Genomic DNA, 27,346 nt, shown 5'->3' with positions numbered 1-27,346 from the left:
AGGCCAGTTATTATCAAAACAACAAACTAATTTAACAGTGGCAAAGTTTCAGTTTATGAATTTAATCAAAGTAACTGGTCTATTTGTACTTTCAGTACCAGTCCTAGTGTTTAGTAAAACCAGTGAAAAAATACCTGCCCTTTTGTTCTATGCATTTTCTATCAGTGGTCAGGAGTGAAGTTAGTAGCGAGCAAACAGTTCAAAGCTGTCTCCTAATCATATTCTGTTAAAGCCGTTTGAAGCCTCTCAGCTGTGAAATAGAATCTATAAAAGATCTAAACATGATAAATTGCTGATTATTCCCATGGATCATTAATGTTAAAAGCTGATTTCATAATTGTATGTCCCATAACTACAGAGTCTGAGATTGTTTAGCATCACATCAACAGGCTCTGATAATGAGTAAGCAGGCTTCCTCCATCATGGGAGCTGATGAGGAAAGCGTAATTGGTTGACTTTTCCGTGCCTAATGGATGATTGTCTTAATTAAAAAGATACTGTACCAAATGCTAGGAATCAGATAATTCTTCAAGTAAAGGCAGTTTGTGGAATGCGCGGGAGCGAGCAGCTCCAGGAACGCCTCAATGAGATGGCAAGATATGATTTTGATCCTGTATTTATTAATTGAATGTGCCTTTGGTTAGCAAAACAGAGCGGGCCTTATCTTCAAACTGTGAGGAAATTTCATCAAACCGCTCGCGCTGATCTCTCCTCTTTTTTTTTTTTTTTTTTTTCATGAACTGCGATGCATATGAAACAAGTCTTCAAAACAAGGCTTTAAAAACTTACCCAGTCAGGGTGCCTTTGAGGATATTTAATTAAAATCTAATCCTGCATTCATTAAGGCTCACATAAATTAAGCTGTCATTCATAAGATTTATGGATTCTCATTTGCATATTGCATACAATTCATCAATTACTCAAGTATGAAAGGAGCGCATTTCCCTTGGAGCTGCCTGCTAGCCTGCCAACATTTGAAATGAGAGAAAGAGCACAACTGTCAGGCATTCACTGCAAACTTTTCCTCACAATGTCTGTGCGCTGATTAATCTCATTTTCGAGGCATCCCTTACAAGATTGTACACAGTCCAGCTGCATTTTTCAATTATTTCTCCTGTCCTCTCAACTAACTTTGAAAGCTAAATGTGGACTGGAGGCTACTTTGGGTTTTTTATGTATATAACATGTCTTTTTTTTTTTTTTTTGCCGGGGTAATCATAAATTAGAGTGAGGGGGTTTTAGAGATCCTAATGGAAAGGAACTGCAGTAATTTTATTGCAAATCCCATCAGGCAAATATTCTGCATGCTTTAATAGCATATTTCCTGTCACATTTAGAGAAGAATACATCCAGCAGGCATTCTGACAGAGGGAGAAAGAACAAGAAGAAAAGGATGGAGGGGGAGGGTGGACGGATGATAGAGGGAGAGTGGCAGAGGGGAAAACAAAAGGGGAAGGGGAGACACTTGGTGCTAAACACCTAAAAACTCCCCCCCCTTTTCTTCTTTTTTTGGACATGAAGGCTATGGGAAACACAGTATGGAGTAAGTGCTTAAAGCAAGCGGAGCGTGAACGCATCTAAGATAAAAGGTCAGGCCAAAAACAAACAGACCACTCGCGAGGACGAATGAAATTAATTGACTCATTAATATGCATGGCTAATAAAGCCCAAAATCCTTAAAACAAAAATCCTTGTCAAGCATTCCCTTTTAATGGCTCTTATTTTCAGCTTGAGAAGAGCCGGTCTACAGGGTGTATCAATCTTGGAAAGGGGTGGAGTTCCTCCGCCGAACAGACTCGGGGTAACCTCGCTGTTGTACGCTCATGTCCTCCCCAGCAGACAAAGGCAGAGTTGTTCTAGTGGAGGGATTAATTGAGAATTAATCCCGCTTTCTGGCAGTGGAACAGACCAGTAGTTAGGAGTGAAAGTCATCCTGAAGGGTAGTTAATTGGTTCCCCGTAGCAAAAAAAAAAGCTTTGGAGAACAGAAATCAAGCTGCATTTTCATTAATCCTTCCCTATTGTTTTGTGAAATTGTTGGGGAGACTGACTTCAGATAGAGTCAACAGTTAAGGCTTTTAATTTGCTTATAATTCCGCCAGCGGGGTGACAATTAACAAACCCCAAAGAACAATAGCGCTGAAAATGATGCGTTCGCTTGACTCTAAATGACTCTGAAATCAAAAACCGATAAGCAATTAATACACTGTACTCTACAAATGGTAAGTACCCCCAACACGCTTGATCCCCCACCCATTTCCACTGAAGGCATTTGAACTTTGGGAATCTTGTCGGACGTGATTAATTCCTGGTCCGAACAGACTTAAAAGACAGGAAGGTTGCGATGAGGAGAGATGAAGGGGCGGAGAGGAGTGGGAGAAACCCAGAGAGACGAAGCGGGCTAACAAACAGGACAAATTCAAGAAAAACAGGAAGGCTTTGGTGATTAGCATTAATTGCACTGAGGACCGGAATCCTGTGTGAAACATTAAACAAAAATTATCTACTGTTTATTCATTTTTTTCCTGCTTTCTTTTTTCAATAATTAATGAAATGTAAATAGTCAGAGTCCAAAAATGATCTAGGGAGGAAAAGGAGTGTTTACATAATCAGGAAAACTCTTCCTGTCCTCTCCCTCTCTGTGTACATGGAAAGGTTAGGGCTCGGGCCTGTTTTCCGAGCTGTTTCTCCACCCCTCCACCATCAGAAGTGGCGGTGTCTGTTCCCCCGAGCGTCCATTGCTGCTGGAGTGTTTGCATATTTAGATCCCTGTTTGTGCACTCTCGCCCGCTTGGAGTTCACTCCGACGTCTGATCAATTTAACCAGCTGCGCTTTAAACGCTGTTTACGACAATAATATCTGAAGCGGAGTCCTGACGTGCAGAGAGAACAGGGAGTGAGGGGGGGGAGCCCCCGGCCCGCGCATTCCCAGACGAACATTTGTAGCAAGTTAAATCAAAGCCTCTGCGAAGACACGGAAGAGTTGGGATTCCTCCTGTGTGATTCTTCCGGTACAAACCTCTGACTACAAGGGGAAACAACATCCCGAAGAGGGTCGGGTTGAGGGTGACGTTTTTTGTAATAAAGTCCAACAAACACCAGATTTGCTTGGAGCAAAGCTGCTGTTTGGGCGTGTTTCTCGACTTCTCTCAGAAGCTAAAACTCCACTTAAGCCTGGCAGGAAAGCAAATGGGCCCACTCAGCAGATAGAGACCGAGCTGCTGGTGTGCTCTCGGCTTGATGATATAATTCTTAATGTACAGCTTGACTGGACATAAATCTTTCCCGAGCATCACCTCACCTGAATCCTTTTCTCTCCCTCTTTCCCTCTCTCTGGCGCTCATGATGAATTGTTTGCTACATCTCGTAGACTAAAACCCTTCAACCTCTTCAAACCCGGGTTTCTAATAACGCGTAGGTGCTGGAGAGAGGTGACAGCATGATGAATATCACAACAGACAGCTCCAATATGGGACAATTTTACCAGATCGATATCTCACTGCAATATCAGAGAAAAGGAGCTGATATTAGTCTACACTGTGTATTACAGATGGGGTACATTTCTTCTCTTTGCACTCCCAGTGAACCTTGGCTATATTTCATCTGTGTCGCCAGTGGTTTACACACTCTGGAAACTAATCATAGCACGGTAGCCACGCCAGATGCATCTGCTTAAAATTATCCATATGTGTGATGTGCTCATAACCCCCTTGTTCAACACGCCGATGGACTTGCAAATAAACTGTGAATCACATTAGAGGATGTTACAGACCATATTTCTGCAGTGAGAACAAACAGCTCGTCGTCGGGACGTCACGAGAGAGATGGAGCTTTTTTTTAACTGGAAAGCCAAAGGGGGAAAAAAACTTTTACAACTAGATTCTTACACTTTAAGCCAGAAAAGTCAGAAACATTTAGTGGAAGTTGTGATAATTAGGATAGATATCTGTTCCAGAGTTGATAACAATGATGAAAATATCTGTTCCAGAGTCGATAACAATGCTTTTGGTGTTTTTAACATTTTCTTGTAGCATTTTTTTTAACGATGGAGGACATATATAAAAAAAAAAAAAAACGACACAAAAAACGCATTTCTGAATATTTATATAAATCACTGAGAATCAGGAGCAGACGGAAAAAATGCAGTTTGGAGAAAAAAAGTGTATTTGTGATGTAGAAAACACAATGGGCGGGGCACAAGCTCCCTGCTCCGCCCCATTCTGATGGATCCACTTGCAGATGACTAGCTGGTATCTGGCTCAGAACTGTACAGCCGGACAGCTCCAATATTGCTCAAAATTTTTGTTACATTTTGGATAATGTTAAGTTGGGGGTGTGAGGGGCATTAAGCTAGAGAGAGCATGTAGTTCCGCCCACAACTCTAAGACAAATTTCTAATAAACTACTACTTTTTTTGTTTTGTTTTGTTTTTTTTAATTTTGACCAAAAAAAAATGACATAATTATAATTAAAAAACCTTTTGGACCACTTTTAAGTTGCTCAACAAAACAGATTTCTCTCATAAATGTAAAAAATGATCTAAAGAAGGAAAATAAAGTTTTAAAAACTTCTATAATCTGGGTTTGATTTCAGAATAATTACAATTAATGTTAGAATCCAGATTATTTTTTAAAAGCTACTTAATTTTTAATTCTGCTAAGATTATAAGAAGACATTTGGGTGTAAAGGAAGTACTGAGCATGCAGTTAGGCGTCATTAGTGGATAAACAGAAGAAACCTCTTCCAAAACGTGAGTTAAACAACTTTAGATGAATGAAATTGTAGCTTGCATGAATCATCAGGACTGCTCATTCCAGGAAATAAACCTTACCAAAGGTTTAAACTGAAATCTACCTTTCTTCTGTTACATTTTGTCTTTCAGCTTTCTCCCCTCTTCAAATCGAATGATTTGCCCCACATTGTAATTAGAGCTGTGAGTTTGATTTACAATTAGAGTAAGTGATGGTCTGCGGCTCTCATCGCAGCGCAAACATTTGCCGAGGTCCAGATGAAGAGAATCAATCACAAATGGCCTCTGACAAATTAAATGACACACTTCTCTTTGTCGGATGTGGCGGAGTAAACGTGTGGATGAAGAAATGGAATTAGACACATTTTACTTCCAAAGGGAAATGGCGAGAGAGCGGGGATGAAGGAAGGCAATGAAAAAAGAGAGGGAGTGCAGACATTGCTCAAGCCTAATATCTTGGCTCTCCAGGGGGCCGGGGCTGAGGGCCCCACTGCTGTCAGCTGCAATAGGACCGGTCTTTTTGTGAGTGCCCGAGGTTCGTTAAGGACTATTAATGGAACACAGCATCCCTTGTGCAGGGAACTTGTCAGTGTTTCATTACAGACTGATAAACATATAATACATGAGTGTTAAACACAGTGTGTGTGTGTGCGGCGGGATGTGGCGGCAGTGGAGAGGAGGGAATTTGGGATTGCGGCGCAACAGTCCTTCCCGTGCTCCACCTTGACAACATTTGGAATTCAATAAAGAGAGGGCCGACACATCGCAACCTGTTGAGCCTGCGGACTCCGATGCAGCGCCGCAGCATTTTCCGCCAATATCTGGCTGAGATGAGACAAGCCGGCGCATCTCTTTTGTTCTCAGCCTGGCCCCAAAAGAAAAGGAAATACATCATATTCAATTAAAGGTCTTTTTTACCACTACTGAACAAATCTGCCCACAGCTGGGACTCTGGGTCTAGTTCACAGTCCTTTTGATCATTTTGCACCAGTAAGAGAGTTCGGAGTCCCATAGAGCGTTGGTACCAAGCTGATCTTATTATAATAATTGGGATACGTTCACTTCTGAAAAGTGGAGTGTGGTGAAATGTCTGTGATGAAACAGCGTGGATGCAGGTTCACTTATGCTCCTCTCCGATTGTAGGAAGCAGAACCAAGAGGACACTTTAAACTTTTGGGGTTGGACGCGGCGCTGCACCGCAAACTCAGAGGGGAAGTGTTTCCCTGCTGGAAGTTGAACCTTCCCCCCCCTCCATGAGTGAAATAATTGGTTACCATGACTGTTAATCAGTTAATCTTCTCTTTTTACCCCCACTCTTCAACAGAGAAATATCAGAGGTTCAATAATTAAAAACGTGTCAGGTGAAAGTCCAGTGTGCTTCCTCACAGTGTATGTTCTCACATTCCCTGCTTTGTTCATCTTATTAACCTCCTCTCCGCTCGCCGCGCCTTTAAATGAAATCTTTAGCCCCTTACATGTGAAATTAAAACTGCCCTCCCTTGAGCGCTTTTAATTATTCTTCTTTGGGAAAACTTCCACTTTTGTCAAGGCGGCCTTCTTTTTTTTTCCTACTCGCCTTTTCCTCACTCCCACTCGCTGCCCAGGTCTGTCATGCTTCACTCCTCCCTCCAACCCCCTTTCTTTTTTTTTTCTCTTTTCTCTTCTTCTGTGGGTCTGTTTAATTCTCACCTTGCTCTGCCCTTGTCATCAAGCCATTGAAGCACAAAGCCAGGAGCAAAGGAGTGTTTACTCATTTCCCCACCACATTAACCCTCCTATTAATCACCGCATGGAAACTTCTGGACACTGAAGCTTCTCTGCAGTCACAGCTGCCCCCTCCTTTACGTCTGAGACTTTACATACATTTTAAAGATGGTATTTTGAAATCTTAAGAAAAAGTTGTCTTTTGTAATTTGGCAAACTTACGCTGAGACTACCATATTTTTATCTCTATAAGACACTTAAAAGTCTTAATTTTTTTCAAAAAACAATGGTGCACCTTATATTTGGAAGTATTAATGAGTTCATTTTGGTTGTGCTTACTGATGTTGAAGCGAATTTGAGAACATGGCTAACGTGGCTAACGTGTAGCAGTGTCGAACTGTGTATTTTTACTTGTTACTAACAAGGTTAGGAGTTAGTGTAGCGATGGTAATATTTGTTTTGGCGGTTGTCAGTCTATTTTTTTTACGTATTACAAACAAGGTTGGGAGTAGCAGGTAACGTAACGGTGTCGTACTGTGTTTTTTTTACGTGTTACTCAGAAGCTAGTGTAGTCACAGTAGTGTTTGTTTTAGCGATATCAGTGGGTTTTTTTACATGCAACAAACAAGTTTGGGAGAAACAGATATTGAGAATACGCTAACGTGGCTAACGTGTAGACGTGTCAAACTGCGTATTTTTACTTGTTAACTAACAAGGTTAGGAGTTAACGTAATCATGCTAATATTTGTTTTAGTGTTATCAGCCATTTTTTTGTACGTTTTACGAACAAGGTTGGGAGTTGCAGGTATTGTGAATACGCTAACGCAGCTAACATAACAGTGTCGTACTGTGCTTTTCCACGTGTTACTAAAAAATTAGCGTAGTCACAGTAGCGTTTGTTTTAGCGGGATCATCCTTTTTTCTTTTTATATGTTACAAACAAGTTTGGGGTTTAAAGGTATTGAGAATACGCTAACGTGGCTAACGTGAAGCACTGTCGAACTGCATTTTTACTTGTTACTAACATGGTTAGGAGTTAAGCGTAGTCACAGTAATATTTGCTTTATCAGTATATTTTTTTACGTATTGCAAACAAGGTTGGAAGCTACAGGTATTGTGAATATGCTAATATGTAGCATGTTACAATCAGGTTCTAAAGTTACTGTGAACACAGTTAATAAAGTCTGCCTTATCTCTTATCCTGCATGTGCCTTTTTGGTGTGCCTTATATATGACATAAATTCAACAAAAGACCATTTATTGATAGTGCAGAAAATACGGCAATTGTTAGAAATGTCCAGACTGTTGAATATTTAACTAAACAGGAAGATGATGGGCCTTAAAAGGAAGTTGTATTATTAGAACACTGTATGGGCAGAGGTTAGCATCTCTAATTAATCCAACCCTGTTGCTTGCAAATTATATTTTTAATGCAGATAAGGTTGAAAAAAAAAAAACGTCGTGTTCAAATTACCAGATCAAAGTAAAAAGGTGTTTCCTGCATGTATATCATGTTTATCATTAAACCCCTTTTTCCCAACAAACATTCCAGAAAGAGGAAAAAAAAGTGTCCCAATGAGTCCTCTACGTCCATGTGAACAAGGCCAAGCCCCTGCAAAGGATTCTTACTAAATTCAATTAACACAGCGACTGCTTTCCTTTTCTCTCATGCCCTAATTCCCACATTCCCAGTGAAGTGACTGCATTCCGGCCGATTATGCTAACCGCCTGGACTGTGCCATAAATTCACAGGTCTGGGAAACGCCGTAACGAGGGCTCCTTAAATATGGGAAGGAGACGTTTGGGAAGATGGATCGCCGCGGGCGAGTGGGCGACCGGCAGTGGGCAGGGGGAACTTGTTTGTTAAATGCGCGCTCCTCTTCTGAAGAGGCTAAGGACATAGGCAACATAATCATTAAAAACGGAACCCCCTCCTTTTTTTTACTGCTTCCCCCCCTCCGTTCCTCCTCTGCAGCACGCCTCCGGCCCTCCGCTGAAACAGTTTCGCTGCATGTGTGTGGACGACATGGGCTCTAAAGTATCCGAAAGCTAAATAAAAAGAGTAATGTAAATAGTTTTGAGAGAGTTTACTCAGTGAACAATGGGCCCCTTATGATGCACAAGTGCAATAGAGAGCAGGACGGCAGCGTCGGAGCGGTGGGGGTTGGACGGATGATCCCAACACAATGTGGCCCTTCTCCTAAAGCAACTTGTTATCAGGGGCTACGCAGAGCCCCCCATTCAATCTGCATTTAAATACATTTCAGTCCACTCACTCATTTGCATTCATTTCTCCCATTATATTTGAAAATGGCCAAATGTCTGGCCAGCACAATGTGGGAGCCTATCAGCAGCCAGGGGAAGCCCACACCTGATGCCAATTTAGCCTGCTTGGATCTATTCATCGCCACGGCGAGATGTGACAACTCCAGCTCTTCCCCATCCAGGAGACTTTTCAATTGGATCTGCTCGTGGTGACAAATTTGTTTTGCTCATTGAATCTTTTTTTAAAGCATTCCCTCCTCTTTTTATTCCCGCTCTCTCCTCATCACTCCGTCTGGATGTCTGCTTGGGAGCCATGGGAAAAAGAGCGGCAAATGATTCTCAGTGCCTTCTGATTTCTACTATTTGTTCGGCATCAGCCCCACTTATCTCTGAAAGAGAGCAGCAACATGTGGAGGGAAAGTGACAGGCAGAGACTCAGTCGGCCTAACGGGCCCATTGTGTGCTCAGAGATCCGCATTCAAACACGAGGGGCCCTCGAACTCTTTTCTCTCCCTCTTCCCCTCCAGGAGCCGGCGGGTGGACGCGCGCGTACTTGTGCACGGACTTCTGTCACAGTCAATTACGGCGGCTAATCTGTCCCGCAATGGAGAGTAAATATTTCATTACTTTTTCAAATAAACAGTTGGTGCGAGCCCGTGAAGTGTCATCCATCCCGTGAAAGGAGCTGTGACGCTCACATTCAATTACACCATAAAACCACCCAGCTCCTGGAGAAGGGGCGCTTTTTTTTCTGTGCTGAGAGCACACTACTAAAACCATTAGACCTGCTAGCAACATCTTGAGATGAAAAGCCGAGCTGAGAGTCCGACATTTACACTACACCACCTTTTCTTCTGCCCCAGCGAACTTGTACGCCCCACCCACCCCCACCCCACATGCGCACACTTTTCCCTCCGCCGCTTTCTTTAAAGAAAAGTTCAGCCGCTTCAGAGAGACGCAGCAAACTGTTTTCTCTGTGACATACACAGACGTGTGGTGCGAGATTAGCAGATGAAATAATGCAAGGAGTAAAAAGGGGGGGTTGAGAAGGGGCTGTGGGGGGGTTGACAAAGAGATCCCAGAGTCTACTGCTCATTAATCACTGCAGTGTCTTTGACCTTTCATTTGCCAAGGGCGCAAAGAGAGGAGGAGGAGGAGGAGGACTAACGCCGCCTCAGAAAAGGAGGGAAAACAGTGAGGGAAAAGGAATACAAACAAAGATGGGCATCTCCATTCTAAATACAGAGTGGAAATGAATCTGATTGTTGGGGGAAGCAGGCAGCCCCGGCTCCTCCAGGTGGGATCAGACAGATAGGCCTCCTCGTTCCCATTCACACGTGTTATTAAAAGCAATTCAAAGCTGTCTGCTGGGGTCCCTCCCCTCGCAGCGCGCCTGTCTTTGGGAACGGGGTGCTGGAAGTGGCGGCGGGGTGTGACATCGGCGTATATTTAGCGTGCGGATGCTCAGCTCTCAGTTAGCAGGTGGAACGGGGAGAAGGGAGTGCGGCGCTGTGACAACGCTGCATTTATTGGAGCAAAGTGCTTGAAGAGGGAGAGCCGGATCTGCTTTCTAAGCCTCGTGTTGATTGAGAAACTCGCTCCTGTAATTAGATAATGAAGCCCCAATGTTTCACAACATGAACGCTGTATTAGAAAAAAAAAAAAAAAAGTACCCCCAGTCAAAATACACGAGTAACAACTGAGCCTGGGAGAAAAAGGAATGATAATGCAGGCTAATCAGGAGAATACGATGCCACTTACATAATCAATACGGGCGGAATGAGCGGTGTGGTTCTGCATCAGACGTGACGGGCTGTTATTAATAAACATTTAGGCTTATTTTTAACTGGAATGGATGTTCAAGGTTAATCTAATCAGACCAATTGTAGCTCTGAAGAGCCTGCTCCACTTTAATTGTCTATTTTTATTGCCTCGGTGAGATTTTAATTGAAACCAAAGGGGATCTAACAACAACTGTGACATGCTGATGTCTGGGGGATACTTATAAATATGTGACAAAATATGTGCATTATTAATGTGATTTCTTAAAGCATTACTGTTGTGTGTCCCTAGAAGCATTGATATTACTTTAACACAAAAGGGGGTGGTGGGGAAGATTCAATTGATCTGAATCTGTCAAGAGAGGCTTTTTTTAACTCCAGGCTAATTTAGAGACAGAAATCATGAATATTCCTGAGAAAATTCTTTATTTGTCCAGTGGGAAGCTGGAAAATCCGCCACTTGTAATGTTAAATAAAATGTTAACACTTGTTTCAGCATATCCGGTGCTTTTTTTTTTTTTTTTTTTTTTTGGAGAAGGCGGGGGAGATGGCGGTTCGAGAGTAGTGTTACTACCTACGCTGGAAAAACGATGAGACCATAAAAAAGAGCCATTGATCCAAAAGGAGAGATTACATTGTGTCTGACACAGGCGTGAACATTAGCATGAGCCTGCTGGATCAAATTCTGCACGGCAGCAGAAGTCATTGATGATATCGATCAGAATCACAGCTACTACGATTAGACATCAGCCGGCACTTTAAAAAACCTGCTTCCTCTTTTCATGGGCTTTTGCAGAATTTTTTTTTCTGTTGTAATGGCTCTTCATTTTTTTTTCTTTCCATTTGGCAGAACTGTGATGTTAGAGATATAAAAGCTTATTAATTGCATGCCTGCTTCCTGCTGGCAGACCCAGTGAGAATTTGAAGACAGGAAGCCTTTTTTTCAGCTCAGTTGGAGTTTTTTGTCCTTTAAGGGATGACAGATTTTAACAGTGCATCTAATATCGGAGTAAGACCTAAAACAACAGAAATGATACAAGAATAAAAGGACATAAGGAAATTAGATTTAGAACTCGTCTGTCAGTAAAAGGGGAGTGGAAACGGGGGCCACAGTGCGAAGGTATGAGTGGAAAACACCACCAACTCAAGCCTGACATCTGTATAAAAACAAAAATAATCTGCTGTCAGCAGAATGTTCATTGACTCCTATCATTCGGGTGCTGATAAAGAGTCTGGCTGCTGTAAGGATCGCGCTGTTATGCGAGGGGGGCTCAGCGGATCGGAATGCATGCTAATTGCCATTAAAAATATGTGGTGAGTCTGACCATTTCTGGCACTGCTTCGCACCTTGGCGAAGGACATGCCGGAGGGGCTCCGGCAAAAACAAAAAGTGAGTGAACAGCGTTGAATCGTTGTAATGCCACGTCAACACTTGCGTACATCTTAATACGGAGGTCACTGACCAGCCAGATAACAACTAAAGTTACTTTCTTTACTTCTGGGATTGAATTATACCACTTAAGGTGATTACAAAGCTTGAGTCTGGGGCCAAATGTACATTTAATAAGCTGAAAATGGAGAAGCACCGCCGGAGTGAGGGAAAATAAAATTTATTCAACATGTCAGTAAAACCTGATGCTCCAAACAGGAGCAAAGCTCCGCTTTTAAATAATTGATATTTTCTGATTAAATGTGGCAGTTTGGAGATAATGAATTCTTTATAATGTGCCTTGAGCAATCCAACAGCTTTGCCCCGCCTGACAGCTTTATGGGGCATCTTTTTTTTTTTTACCCAAATTTTGAAAAGTTTAACCTATGTAGATCAATGTGCTACCTTAAAAGAGTTTAACAAATTAAAGTGCAGGGGGCTTTTTCTTTTTTTTTTCCTCAGCGAGCAGAAAAAGCTGATGAGACAGGTTTAGTTTAATCTCAGGCAATAGAAGTCATTAACCATTCTCCCAGGAATTAAAATATAGCTTGCCCTTTTCTTCTCTCACTTATCATAAGCATCACTTTAATCTCCCCGCGTTTCACACTGCTATTTTAATCATTACTTACTGCCTTTTGACAACTGAAGAACATAGCTTCTCCCCCGTTCAGGCAATATCCTGGTTTTAGCTGACAAAATGTAGGACATCATTTAAAAATATCTAAATTTTCCCTCTTCTCTTTTATCCGTCCAACTTCCACTCTTTGGACCCCCAGAAAAGTCTGTCTATTTATAATCGCAGATGGCACAAAAGACGGGAGGAGATTGAGTGGACGACATTCAAAATGTCATTTGTGTTAGCTGCAAGGGTAATAAAACCTATAGTGCGCTGTATTTGTGCCTCTCATGTTATTCTAATGGATGGCGAATTCTCACATATTGCTCTATGTGGGTCATGTGGGGTATTGGGGGTATATTTGTCTGCCCTTGAATCGATGAGCATTTACAAAAGAAAGCATGTATCCATAGAGCAGAATATAAATAAAGGGTTATGGCTGGTCTCTCAGTGGCAATGACAGATGTAGGACAGAGCATTTCTCCTACTCGTGACTGTAAATTTAAACATTAGGAGTGGATTTGGACCAGGAATCATTTAGAAAGGTGAGAAAAGGGGGCAATGGAAATACATTATAACCTCTTAAGACCCAAGCTAATGTTTGAGCCAACCCTCTAAACAAGTATTAAGCAGTATTAACTAACCCAACATGTGATGGTCAGGTCTTAAGGTGTGAAAGAACCAGACCAATAAAAAGGTGGTTTTTGGTGTTTTAAATGTCTTTTGTAGCATTTTTCTGATGATGGAGGACAAATATAAAGAAAATTCAGCTTCATTTTGCAATTTAGAGTATTTCTTATTCAAATCATTGTAAATAAAAAAAAATGCCATTGGAAAAAGCTTGTAATTGTGATGTAGAAAATACACTGGGTGGGTCACAGGTCCCTGGTCCACTCTATTCCGATGTATCAACTTGCAGAAGTTTAGATCCATGAACATCTTTGTTTTCCTTGTCTGAACTGGCATCTGGCTCAAAACTGTATGACTGGATAGCTCCAAAATTATTCGCCAATTTTGTTGCACCAGTAAAGGTTAGGTTGGGGGGGAAGAATCCATGTATCATTTGTTAAATTGTTTTTCAATGGAAACCAAATAATAGAAATGGAAAAAATCCCTTTTTTCAAAACAGAAACAAAAAAATAAATAGCTTGTTACCCCTTTTTTTGCATATGAACGAATGATACATGGATTAGTAAACTAGCGGGACAACGCATAAACAGAGCGTCACAGGTATGGGTCACGGGAAGAGGTGTTTGCTCCACACCTTAAGTCCCGCCCACAACTCCCCTTTTTTTTTTCTTTTTATGTTTTTCCTCATCATTAACTGTAAATATTTAAATACTGTTGTAAGAAATGTCATGTTTGTATCAGTATGTAACTTATTGCACTGTTGTGCTGTTTCTCTATAGGCGATGCGTACTCAGGTCATCGTTGTAAATGAGAAATTGTTCTCAATCAACCTACCTGGATAAACAAAGGTTCAACAAAAAGGCCGATGTCTAACGAACTACTGCTGCTATGTAGAAACTAGATGTAGGTTTTTTGATTTTGGCTAAAAAAGATGATGGGAGGGCACTTTATATCTTGAAATATTATTACTATTATTTGTTGCTGTATAAATAAAATATTCAAAAACGTATTAACTTTATTGTTTTTATCTTGTGTTTTTTTTCATTCCTACATTCTAAAAATAATCCCATGATTCAGCTTTTTATTCCCAAGAAAGGGCTTCACATAAATGCAAAGATTTTTGCATCATTACATCTCATTTCCCTGATTTAACAGTAATCCATCTAAGCTAGTGTAGTTCTCCAAAATACATGAAATTGAACTAATCTGCTTTTCCCTCAGTGACTCTCTCCTTCATGTGGCTTTTTGTAAAAAACTGCACAGAGATTAAAGGCATTACCAAAAGAACAGAAACCTAAAGTCCTGTAGATTAGTGTTAAATTACTTAATCCTTTAATAGAATTTGAGTTTTGTCCAGAACAACAAAGTATTTCAATTGTACTTTTTTCTGCTGTCAGAAGCAACAAGGTGGTTAAGTTATGTGTAGTTAAAGTGTATAATGTTTTGTACATTTGCGTGACATTCAACAAGTGGGAAAAAGAGATTTTGGAGAAATTTAAGGCTGCATTAAAAACTCCACTCTATTGAGGCAAATAAAAGCTGTAGTTTTGCTATCTTTGTCACGGGGGCATGTGAACATGAGGCAAGAACCCTCCCCTCCTTTCTCCCCACTTTTTTTTTTTTTGGTTTTTTACTCCGCCATAGTTTAAACATTGACACTGAACTTGTTCGCTAAGCGTTCGGGAGGAGTTTATGAAGATTTCAACAGTGAAAATCCCCTCCTCCAACATCAAAAAGGAGCTCGATTCATTTCTGATCTCCATCCAAGTTCAAAGGCTGCGTTAAAATGATACTTCAAAAGAAGTGTGTAATCATAGACGTGCAGCTGTTAAAACAATCTTTTGTTGGGTCGTTGTCTTTGCACCAGACTCTTCACGAAATCTCCCAATAAAGAAAGCAGAGTTAAAGAACTTGGGCTCTGTCCTTCAGAGTGAGAGCCTTCGGTATTATGCAAAGAAAATAAATCAACATTTAAGATTTATAACTATTAACAGAAGTGGAAGCCACAAAAGGACTCACATCCTTTCTCTAGATTAAAAAAAAAAACGGATCCGGTCCTTTTTTAAAATATGTCGAGTCCTCCAGGCACAGAAAAACAGGCTCTCAACAAAATAAGCACCTAGTAATAAATACCACTTTTTATCCGTCTTGTAGTAGTATCCTTTCTTCCCAACTGCAAGGCTCTGTGGCAGTGGTTAAGCAGTATAATGTCCACTCAGTTGCTCCTTTGTGGCCTGCTGTACCTCTCATTTGATTTCTTTCACAAAGTGCACGTTGCAGCTGGATTAACAAGTCCCTATCAGTGCTTAACACCATTGAATTTAAATGCTAAACCACCCAAAAGGTGTTGCAATAAAAACAGTTGGAGGGGTTAAAAAAAAGAGCTTCACCAGTCACCAGTTTCCTGGCCTGGCTTAATTTTTAATATGCGTTAGCACCTTCTTTTAATCCGACTCTAATGTACATCATCAGGGGTTACTGTTGAGATAGAGAAAGGGGCTGTCAATCACAGCTTGGTCAAATTATACCCAGAATCCATTAGTTTTAAACTAGAGCGATGAGGTCTAGCGTGAGTCAATCAAATCATTTAAGGACGGCTGTTACGGTTATTACGTTCTTCTTGTTATGGAACCTGCTCTTACCTTTATTGTCATCTGCGGCATCTGAAAGTGAACAGTCGCTAGAAAAAGCACCTGTGGTGTGAACACTGACGTGTTAACGTTGACGGCTGTAGATTATCAATCACAAACATGCTCTGTGCCTGAAGAATGTTTTTATTTTTAGATAGATAAAGGAGTATTTTTTGAACTACCTGTCAAATTTTTACCAAGTGTTCAGTAAAAGCCTGACACAGTTGAACACAAACCGGCGGAGAAATGTATACAAAATGATGTTTTGTACAAGCTTTGATGTACCCAAAGAGTAATGTATAGATATGACTCATTTAATAATTATTTGGTTTTTAAATCTCTTCAATTGTATGCATTATATTCTGAAAGTAGTTTTAGTAAAAAAAAAAAAATCCACCCTGAATTTTGGGCAATTTGTGGATGTGCATGCAATTAAAGGGGAATTCCACAATATTTAAAGACAAACATCTTTGTAAGTTTGACTGATGGGTGATGACCAACTAGTTTAATGATTGGCATTATGGTAAAAAAAAAAATTCTACTAACCTGCATTTTGAGAGATCCAGAGGGGAACAAACAGAGTCAGACAGCACATGAAAAAAAGAAAAAGGAGAAAGAAAAACACAAGATCAGAATATTAAACAAAAAAACTAAATATTTGCTTAATCTTTGAGAAGAGCAGTCAAGTGTTTTAGCCTGAAAAAACAAAGACATTTACTGTGTGCTTTCTAGGCAAAAGTTCCATAACAAATGTAGGAATAAGTCAGATACATCTGTTCTTTGAGGTTTCCAAAAATGCCGGCGCCAACTGACAATATGCATAAAATGGGAAATACTGCTGTAAAAGATTTCCATTTGTAAACATGCCATGAGCCGTGTAACTGCCAGGCAGCTCTTAACAACCACGATTCCAACAAACAGGAAAGGAGAAGACAAATTGCCAAAAATGACATTATCATCTCCCTATATGTCACAAAGCGAGTGGATCTACATCAAGAAGAAAGCCTGCGAACCTGCCTCGCGAATGAGTGTGGATGCCTGTGTGAGTGTGTGCGTGTGCGCATCCCCGTGCGTGTCTCCGAGTCTGTGTATGTCTGACCTGCTCCATCTGGAGGATTCAAACACTCGGGGGCTGTCACACAATAGGGAGACGAAAGCCCGCTGAAGGATAACAAATGACTTCATGGCAAAACAGCCATTGAAATTCTTTCAGTATGTGGCATTAAAAACAACTGAACAAATAGAGATAAGAAGGTGGGTAGGATTTGAAATGAGATTTTTTTTCACTCTCCCCTCTCCCTTCCTTTCTCCTTCAGCTTAAAAGCTAAACAAAACAAATGGAGCTTATTACTGCAGATTACCTTACACTGGACAGATTCACCGCATGAGGCCCAGTGTTAACAATGTGTTTCTCTCAGTGTACTAACTGTGCCATTTTTAACATTGAGCAATCATATTCACACCACCACAAGATAAAGCGGTTATATCCGGACCAGCGGCTCAAAAATTGAATTGTTTAAGGGACTGTTTCCATGTGGGTTTCCATAGCAAACACTGATATAAAACATTAACAGTCTGTTATATTACTGCTTATTTTATCATGGATCAACAGCAGCTGCCACAGGAGGCTGACAGGTGGCTTGAGTCATGGGAAAAGCAGCGCCTTCCATCCTTTTAAAAGTGTCACTCATGAGTGGGCAGGAGGGGTATTTAACATTTACCATTTCCATGATCTGAGCCACCTTTATTTACAGCTGATGTGCTTTTATCTTCAGAAAATCTCAATATTATATGGAAATAGAAATTTAGCTAAAATTTCAACCCAATATTTGAGATTAGATAAAAAGCATAAAAAACTTTCTTCTTTTTTTTAATGTTTTTTTGTTATTTAAAATTTCAGGAAAATAAAGTGAGAATGGTTTAAAGCGTTTTGTCTGTGTTTACATTAAAAAATAGAATTTGGAAACAAATTTAGAAAACGAGTCTAAAACTCAGTACAGATAAAGTTACTGTATTTTAGACACAATAGGGAGCACTTAATATTAAAAAAAAAAACAACAACATTACGCCTTATAATCCGGAGCACTTTAATTACGTATTAGTTCTGGTTGGTTGTGTTTACTGATATTAAAGTTTTTTTGAAAGGTACACTGTGATCTGTATAAATGTCAGTCTGTTTTTTTTTTACAAGTTGCAAACAAGTTTCAGTCAGTGGCTATATCTGAATTCCTTTACTACACACTATATAGTACACTATATAGTCTTTGCCATTTTGTAGTGCTGTCCGAATTTGATGACTTGAATTTGATAGAAATTTAACAGAAGTCTTTGTGAAAAACCAGTGTGCATCGATGGTCATAAATATAGACCGGAATGCATTGCATTTGAACAAATTTTGCAACAAAAAAAAATGCTTAAATTTTTTTTTTTTTTTAATAAACATCCACATTTTCATTATCGGAACAGAGTGGAGTCATAAATAAATGTCATAAAATATTTGTATTGATTGGATTTTCCTTTCGTGAAATCGGTGACGTCATATCTGCCGTTTAGAGAAAAAAAAAGAAGTGAGCATGATGTCCAAATTTCTTTTAAAATTCAAGGCACTATTTACTTTGAACGTAGTTAATAAAATCCGATTGACTGACAAACTTATCTCTGAATCTTTTGTCACACTTAATCTGCCTTCTAGTTATACATGACAAAAGCTAGAAGAGACAGTGCTTTACCGATTTACAAAACGGTGCCCCATACTGCCAAAAATATGAAAGGTTGAAACGTAGTCTAAAAGCGTTGCGACTCTTAAAACTTTTAAAACCAAATGACAAAGACATCAAAAAACAAAATAATTAATTTTTGATATAATTTTTAGCATTTAGACGAAAAATAAAACAGATTTTTGCCCCCTTATTTGATTTAACAAAATCTATTTGATGTGTTTTTTATGGTTGGTTAAGGACATGGTTGGCTACTCGTATCTAAATTAAGAGTGATCACAATTTCCCTTTAGGTCCACACTTTTTTTCTGTTCTTTCAGTGGAGCAGAGGCCTCAATTAACAATGAAGTCCCATGCTTCACATTCTATAATAAGTTAATTAATTCATTAAGACAGTTTGTGTTGAACTTTGTGGCATTTTATTTATTTATGGAAGCATTTTTCCATTTCATCAAGCAAGCCAACCCTTTTCTTTAATAGACATTTTATGTTTGAATTAAACATTAAAACTCAAAATGATTGGATGTATTCACAGCTTTGATGCACAAACAGACATTTTTTTCTATAACAGTTTATGCATTTATAATGAGTGTTAATGGTACACGTAGCAGAGTTTAAAAGCAGAACAATTCATTTTAAATAAAGGGGGTTAGTGCACAGAAAAAAAAAAACTGCAGAGGATTTATCATGTGACCTAGCCGGCCTAACAATTAGGCGTTAAAGAGAACAAAAGCCCATTCCAAATAAATTCCCACTGTATTTGTGCTGGGATTTGATTTAGTGGCCTGTGGGGAGGCACCATTTGGTAGCACAAGAAGAGGCGGGGAGAGGTAGGTGGTGTCTGAGAGGAGAAGCGTGTGTGAGCGTGCACGTGCGTCGGTGTGTATGTGTGCGAGGGGGCTGGGCACCAGGGGATGGTGGGTAAGAGGGGGTGCTCATGTGCCAGAAGTGTTTATTGTGTCATGGTGATTTATTGAGTGAGCTTCATTTCACTGAATGTTCTCAGATATTTATTTCCCTAAAGGCCCCACAAAGATATGAACAGGCCTGCATCCACATATGTCATCATTGCCCATTTTACAGCGTCAGGAGATTTCTCTCAAAGTAAGAGGGTTGGGGGGGGAGTGGGAGAGAAAAAGAGGCAGAGAAACAGCTACTGGCGATCAGGGCACCTCTCCATCAAAGCCCTGTAAACAATGGTACCTCAGCAACACAGAAATGGCATTTTAGAATATGGCTGACGACTTCTCGCCGTTCATCCCTCCCTGCTCTCTCCACTCTATCCTGCCAAAAACATACTTACAGGGCATGCATAATTTAAATCAAGACTTTGAAAGCCTACTCAGCAATGTAAAAGAACTACTTTGAGCCTAAAGTTGGTGGTGTGATCCAAATTCTGTCTCCTTAAGGGAAACTTGAACTTTCGCTGCAGAGTCAGACTGTTTTAGAATCTGTAAAGGATCTAGGACAGAACCATCTTCAGAGAAGTTCAGACCATTGATATAAAAATGTATTCAAGAACTGTGTAAAGACATGCTTCCATAAAAAATAAATATATATTCTTATTAATTGCTCATTAATTAACATGTTATAACAATCTAATTACTACTTGATTCAAGTGTTATAACACAACTTTTAACAATAATGAGTATATCCAGGAAGAGTGAGCTGAGATATATGTCAGCGACAAAAAAAAGTGGTTAAATGATATATTATAAGCTATCTTTTGTGCTTAACTTTAAAACAGGTGTGAGAGTCAACTCCCTAACTTTACGTTGGAGCTAAATTGCATTCATTTTTAACCCTTGGAGACGCTTTCACCTTACTTTTTTCAACCAAAAAGCCAGAAAGTGTTATGGCAATGAACTATCTGCTCAATTCTCATTCTGTGGGGGTAGAGAGTGGGTGAGGCGGCCAGATGGTAGGACTCTTTGATTCTCCAGATGGCTGTTCTGTGTGGTGCTCAGTGACACTGGGCAGGCTCATTGACATGCTGCCTCCCTCCCCTCCATCTCTTTTGCCTCCTCTTCCTTCACCTCCTCCTCGACATAGTCACTGTTACGAAGATGGATACCAGCCCCCTGGCCTGTAGCTGCGGATCTTGAGAGGCTGCAATGATGGCTGGGGGGGGTGGTATGGTTCTCCATTTAGCGCCACAAAGAAAACATCTATGTTTGGGATCCCATTGATTACACCCATTTGCCACTGTCAGATCCAGGTACACACGTCCTGTGAGGGGGCGAGCACTGTAACAGCTAAAGCGACGGGAAGGATTAGCAAGGATGGATCTATGGTATGTGGTAGAGACAGGTCTTAACTCCAGACCCCAACATGCCGATGAAGACATTTAAACTATCTACTTCGGGGGTGCACACTTTTTTTGGCAAGCAAGCTACTCTTGAGTTTCAGCTCCAAAAGATCTATCTACCTGCAAATAAATATTTGTATTTTTCATATTCTGTACTTAAATACATAGATTTATTATGGATAGAAGATTTTAAAGTGAATCAGACAACTATTTTGAGTCAAACTGATTTGTGAGATTACAAAACCTAAAAAGTTCCTTCAAAAGCTTGCTAAATTGGCTATGCATGTTTGTACTTTCCATGGCAATGTTGTGCCGACAACAGAAATGCTAACGTATGTGTTTTATTTGAGGTTCGTTTTCAGTGACTGACCTCTGGCTGGTTGAGGAAAACTATGGCATATCAGCAGCTACATCCACAAATAGCCGCTGAACACATCAATCAAGTCAATCAAGTGACATACTTTAAGGCGAGGATATCAATTGGCTGACAGCGTCCCATTTTCTAAATATCTTTCATTATTCTTTTAATTTACCCACTCCTACTTCCATACAATCGTCGGTCAATCATAGGGATGGGTTGATAAATTGATTCATTTAAATCTATTTAAACTTAACAGATCAATTATCGATTCATAAAAATACAGATCGATTTCGCAAATAAAGTTTCTTAGCTTGATGCTAACGTTTAATAGAATTTCCCATAGGACAGCTAATGCTAACGCTCAGTCGACCCTAAACATACATTGCTGACAAAATGAACATCTTTATAAACTCACAGGAATTTTTCAAACTCTTTTAAGGACATATTTTTTTAAGAAATCATTTGTGGTCTAAAACACAGTTTTTTTATTCATACTTTCTTCTTCTTCTGTAATAAGGTGTTCTGCTATAGGCCGATTGCCACCTAGAGGCTAAACAGAAACATCCTCCAGAAGAAGAACAATGTTTGCAATGTTAATGATCTGAACATTTTTGTTAAAGTTTTTCCTTTTTTTTAGAAACCATGTAACACTGTATGCTATAAACAATCTAATTATTTCACTAATATATTTTACAGTATGTGAACTGTATCAGATTAATATAAACTGTGTACACTCAAAATTTAATTAAATTAAATTGAGTGAATCAAATGAATAGAAAAAAATCGGAATAGAATCGATTCAGGCTCTGGTGAATCGAATCGAATCGTCGATACCCAGCCCTGGTCGATCGATAGTGATGTTTCAGGCACTGCTGGTCTACTTGTATTTGCAAACACAACACTACTGAGTGAATTTGTCCCCGTGTCTAACTTCATATCAGAATCGTATTAGGCACTGGCTGCTGACACAGGGAAAATTGTCGCGTTGACCCTCATCATTATTTTTGCAGGAGATGGAAGCACACCCCAGCCGTACTCAGTGCTAGAATTAAGTCGACATTCATGCACATGTAAATTAGCCGGTTAAGCAAATATAGACCTAATTTGAATTGGACCGAGTCGGGCCGTGTTTCCGCACATCAGCCGGCTTAAACGCACCCTGCTTTTATTCCCTGACCCATGGTGCACCTCTCCTTTTTGGGGTCATATCATCATTAGCATAGTGCAAACTAAGAGACTGTGTTCCAATGTGCCTTAATTAATGTGTGTTTATAGGGGGCCACAAGAGTGAGTTAATGAAACATTGCTACGGTAGCCTCCGGGGCCCAGAAGAGACAGCTTCTCTATTGTGCTGCTGATTCTTACAGGCTGTAAACACTTAATTGATCTGAGGAGCGGATTTCATTGCACATTCGGGGGAGTTCCCTTTCAAACTGGGACTACATACAATTACTTTTGAACTTCTCTTTAAAGGGTTTGAGTAGGAAAAAAAAACCTGACGTGTGTTTTAGTCTGCAAATAAAAGCGAAGGGAGGAGTGAATGAATCTGTGCGCCTGCTCATTGGAGTAAGGATGCTGATGATGTGACTGAAACTGATCGCTGCATGTTGTGATGTCACGTCTGCAAATCCAGAGGGGAGGGGATGGGGGTAGGGGGGTTGCTGGTGCTATAAAAAGACCTGGAGGTCCCTCTGTGGTGGCAGATTGCTTTTCTTTAGCAAAGAGTGATCCTGTGTTGGTGCATGAGTAAGCATGTGTGTGTCTGTGGGTGTGTGTGTGCCCGTCCATCTCTGTGTGTTCACTGGGGCCGATGACAAGGGCCGTGGCCTCCACACCCGGGGGACCACCAATGAGAAAGAAGCATTTCCTCCACATTCCACGGGTCACAAAAACAATTTGCCCAGAGAAAAGTGGCTAAAGAGCCCCGGTGCTGCACGCTGGAAACAAAAAAAAAAAAAGAAAGAAAAGAAAAGCGCTGCCACTAATTACTGACTTTTCGACTTTAATTCAGAGAAATGCTCGATTCCCGACAATTAAATGGAAAAACCATGACGGCGTTGAAATTTATATCCTGCCAGCTCATCAAGGCTGTATAATTAATGAATTTGATGTATGTGTTCTGAAAGTGTTCTGCTCGGAAAGAAACAAATCCATTTTTCACGCTTCAATCGCTTTGTGATTACTGTTAATCGAGAACACAGAATGATTCCCTACTTCATTACTCTGTACACATAACCGCGTCTGCTGCCGAAGAGTCAGCTCTGTGACTAACTCAGCTAAAGTGGCTTCATCCCTGCAGTGTCCACTGAGGTCATCCAAATAGACACGTAAAATGATTTAACCAAGTTTCTTATCCTTCCTTTGGGGAGTTATGATGACGAATGGCTGGCTGCGGCTATCAGAAATAAGGTGTAGCTGACGCAGAGTTGGAGTGCGACTGCAGTGCCGCCTTTTTTTTTTTTCTTTTTTTTTCAGCGTCCACATGGGCCAACTTGTGGGAAAGGCTGCAGAGAACATTGCGGGCATTCCTCAAAATACTCCTGATCTAGGACAACTGAGAAAGAGACAATGACAAGTGGTGGTGTCGTGTTACTGGGACAGTAATCTAAAGAGAGAGGGTGGGGTGGAATAAAAAATAATAAAAGTAACCTCTGTCAAACGACCGTGAGACTTGCGGATGATAAAGTGCAGCGCGATTCGCCTTATCCCTCTTTCATCCAAACATAAGTTGGCCGGAGTCCCTCTCTCCCTCTCTGGCTGAGAATGAAAATGTGTTTAGCGGGAGTCTTAAGAGGAGTTGATTGGGGGTGGAGGATTCTCCCAGAACGCCGTACTTTCCCTGGGAGAGCGAGGCCAGGTAGTTAATAGGGGTCAGAGCCAAGGCTGAAGTGTAAATTGGCAGGGGTGCATCAATTAGAGGGTGGCAGAGGCTAGGATAAGGAGAGGAGGGATGAGCTAGATGGAGCAGGAGACAATCATATAATCTTTATCACCACTGCAGGAAGTCGGTCTGAATGGGGGGGGGGGCAGAAAACTATAATTTCACAGAAATTAAAGAGACAAAGCTTGTATTCACATGAAAAGGGCAAAAGATGAAACACTTCTGGATGCAGATGTACTTTATGGAAAGTTTTGTTTCGCTGACGATAAGTGCATGACTGTCACCTGTCCTTGTGTCCATATGTAGGAGTTATAAAAAGAAGTGTGCTTATCTATTCATGGGATCGGTGTGATGATTTCAGCGCTGAAGCACATTGGCACTACAGAGCTTACATTTGCAATCTTACAGCGTTTAAGTGTATATTGGAAAAAAATAAAAAAGGAAAAAAAAGGGAAAATCTCGCTTATTGAACACATTCACCCTAGAGGGCAAACTGCCACGGTAATGAACACCGCACTCTCAGAGAATTACAGTGTCCTTTATCCTGCTGTAGTGGAGGATGAAAAAAAAGGACCTGGCCGACGCGTCTGCACAGACACCCACACGGAGCCGAGGAAAAAGTGGAGAGCAAACGTGCAACTCGGTAAACAAAACCCGTGGAGCAGATAAATTATAAGCGCCACAATGCAATTAAAAGCTGAATTCAATTTGAGCGCACACTGTCCATCTGTCACGGTAAAAAACAAAAGCCGAGACGCTCCATTATTACCCGATCCTTGCTGCCGTTCATTTGCTTGCTGGGAGATTTGTAGCTTGGAGGAGTGAGTCGTACTTAAATGTTGGGGCCGCGTCCTCCAAAAACACACTCCAGATGCTCCCAATCAAGCCTTCATCAAAGTAGTACCTCTTTCTCTAAAGCTTTTTGGGTCCCCCCCGCCCCTTGTCTGATCTTAATGAGTATTTTTTTGCTCAGCTACAATAGTATAAAACTATAAGACTCAGGAGAGAAACACTTAATCTATGGTATTTTCTTGCGTATAAGGAGCACCTAAAAGCCCCCCCCAAAAAAATGGCAATGAGCCTTTTAATATGAAGCACCTTATACATAAATTAATTCTGGTTGTGCTTACTGATGTTGAAGTGATTTTAAGAGGGACACAACACTAAGTATTTCAGTCTGTTTTTTTCCATGAGTTTCAAACAAGGTTGGGTGTTGATCTTACGCGGCTAGCGTGTAACTGTGTTGGATTGTGCTTTTTTATGTGTTAACTAGCAAGGCTGGGAGCTAGCGTAGTCAAAGTAAAGTTTTTTTTGTCTGATTTTATGAGTTGTAAACACAGTTGGGTGTTACAGGTATTGCAACTACGCTAACGTGGCTAACATGTAGTGTATGACAAACAAGTTCTAAAGTTGCTGTGAACGCTAGGGCTGGGTATCGCCAATAATTTCCAGAATAGATTTGATTTGATTCACCAGAGTCTTGATCAATTCGATTTCAATTTTTTTTCAACTAATTCTTTTGATCCCCTCAATTTAATTCGATTCAATGAAATTTTGACCTTGCAGTTTACACATTTGTTTAGAAATACATTTAAAATATATATGGGTGTTTTGAGGATATTCCTTTTAATCTCATACAGTTCACATACTGTAAAATTTATTAGTGAAATTATAATGAGATTGTTAATCCTATACAGTGTTACATGGATTCTTAAATGGAGAAGCTCCATCATTTGTTCTGCCTCTCCTGGAGAGTGTTTCAGTTTGGCCACTTGGTGGCAATCATGCAATAGCATTATACTTTATTCCAGAAGAAGAAGAATATATGAGCAAAAAACTGTTTTAGACCACAAATGATTACTAAAAAAATTTCCTTAAAAGAGTTCGGAAAGTTCATACCTGTGAGTTTATAAAGATGTTCATTTAGTAAGCAATGTATGTTCAGGTTGACCCAGTGTTGGCATTGGCCGTCCTATGGGAAATTCCATTATATGTGAGCATCGAGCTAACGAACTTTAGCATTATCTGTTAGATCGATCTTTACTTTTATGGATTGATTATTTGAGCTTGAATTGATTCAGATTGATTAAACGATTTTATAAACCCAGCCCTAGTGAACGCTGTTATTAAAGTCTGAGTGACTAGTTTATTTCTGACGCTTGTCTTACTTAATGCACCTTATCTATGAAATAATCAAAAACAGACCATTTATTGACAGTGCGCCTTATAATGCGGTGTGCCCTATAGTGCAAAAATCCTGGTATGTATTTCTGCATGTATTAAAATCCACTCCACTGAAAATAGTGTTTTTGATATGTTATTGTGGATTATTTCTAATGATATATAAAAAAACTGAGTATTTTTTATATATTTCTGAGTATTTATTTTTTAAATTGTTGTTAATCAGGAGAAGACTAAAAAAATTACATCTGAAAAAGAGACTTTTGTGTGAGGAAATTTGCTTGGCCAGTCAAAAGCTCCCTGCTTTGAGCACTAAGCAATGGGAAGGGGAAAGGGTGCGGGGTTGCTCCACACCAACAATAGGGCTGTAACGAGTATCCGGGTGCTCGGGTACTCGCGATTTCCTCCCAAAAATTCGAGTACGGATATTCGCATCGTCCAAAATCGCTGATTCGCGATCCTTATAAATGTAGTAAATTGTAGTAAAATGTGATCATAATATCATCTGGGACGATCTATTTTTGCTCTGAAATGCAGATTAATGTAGGATTTTAAGTTTACGAACCAAAATAAAGCCGAAACAGCCGCGGTACTGCCAACGGAAGTAAACACATCTTCGTGACAGTGAAGCTTCCGGTTTTCAAAGTAAAACTAGCGAGAGCTTTTTTCCGTTCAAAAACTGAGACTGAAGTTCCGCTCACTGACATGACTTCTGAAAAAATGAATTAGCTTTAACATCGTAGCTTTAGCTCCAAAAGAATACATTCTTTTGGTTATGGTAACTCTTCAACATTTGATGTAATTAACGAAACTCCATCTTATTCTGAAGAAACAGCCTTGCGTTGCTGAAAGGTGGATGTAATCAACATGAATCAGCTGATTCTGCTGCGAAAAAAATAACTTTTTTCATACGGGCTCTGCACCAATATGTGATGCTTAGAACGTAAAATATTAAAGAACTTTGAGGATAGAAAACTGTGGATAACAATTTCCGGTTTTGCTGTTAAATGATAAATAAATTGTGAACAGCAGTGATTTTTATCCTTTTATGTTGTTTTACTGCTGAACCAGAAGATAGTCAAAAAAAAGTTTAA

General features: G+C 40.1%; 1 protein-coding gene and 1 long non-coding RNA gene across 3 annotated transcripts in view; both read right to left on the bottom strand.

Annotated features, from left to right (window-relative positions):
• dachd (dachshund d) overlaps nucleotides 1–27,346 on the bottom strand; it is a 121,466-nt gene that overhangs the window by 74,887 nt on the left and 19,233 nt on the right. The gene's annotated exons all lie outside the window — the stretch shown is intronic.
• Nucleotides 14,786–17,292, bottom strand: LOC118597899. The gene is made up of 2 exons (XR_004946903.1): nucleotides 16,523–17,292; nucleotides 14,786–16,350 (listed from the first exon to the last, which is right to left on the bottom strand). It is a non-coding gene; the product is annotated as an uncharacterized LOC118597899 (long non-coding RNA).

Source organism: Oryzias melastigma, linkage group LG21 (genome assembly GCF_002922805.2).
Source record: "Oryzias melastigma strain HK-1 linkage group LG21, ASM292280v2, whole genome shotgun sequence".
NCBI lineage: Eukaryota > Metazoa > Chordata > Actinopteri > Beloniformes > Adrianichthyidae > Oryzias > Oryzias melastigma.
Note: the sequence above shows the minus strand (reverse complement) of the source record. Positions and strands in the feature narration are given on the sequence as shown.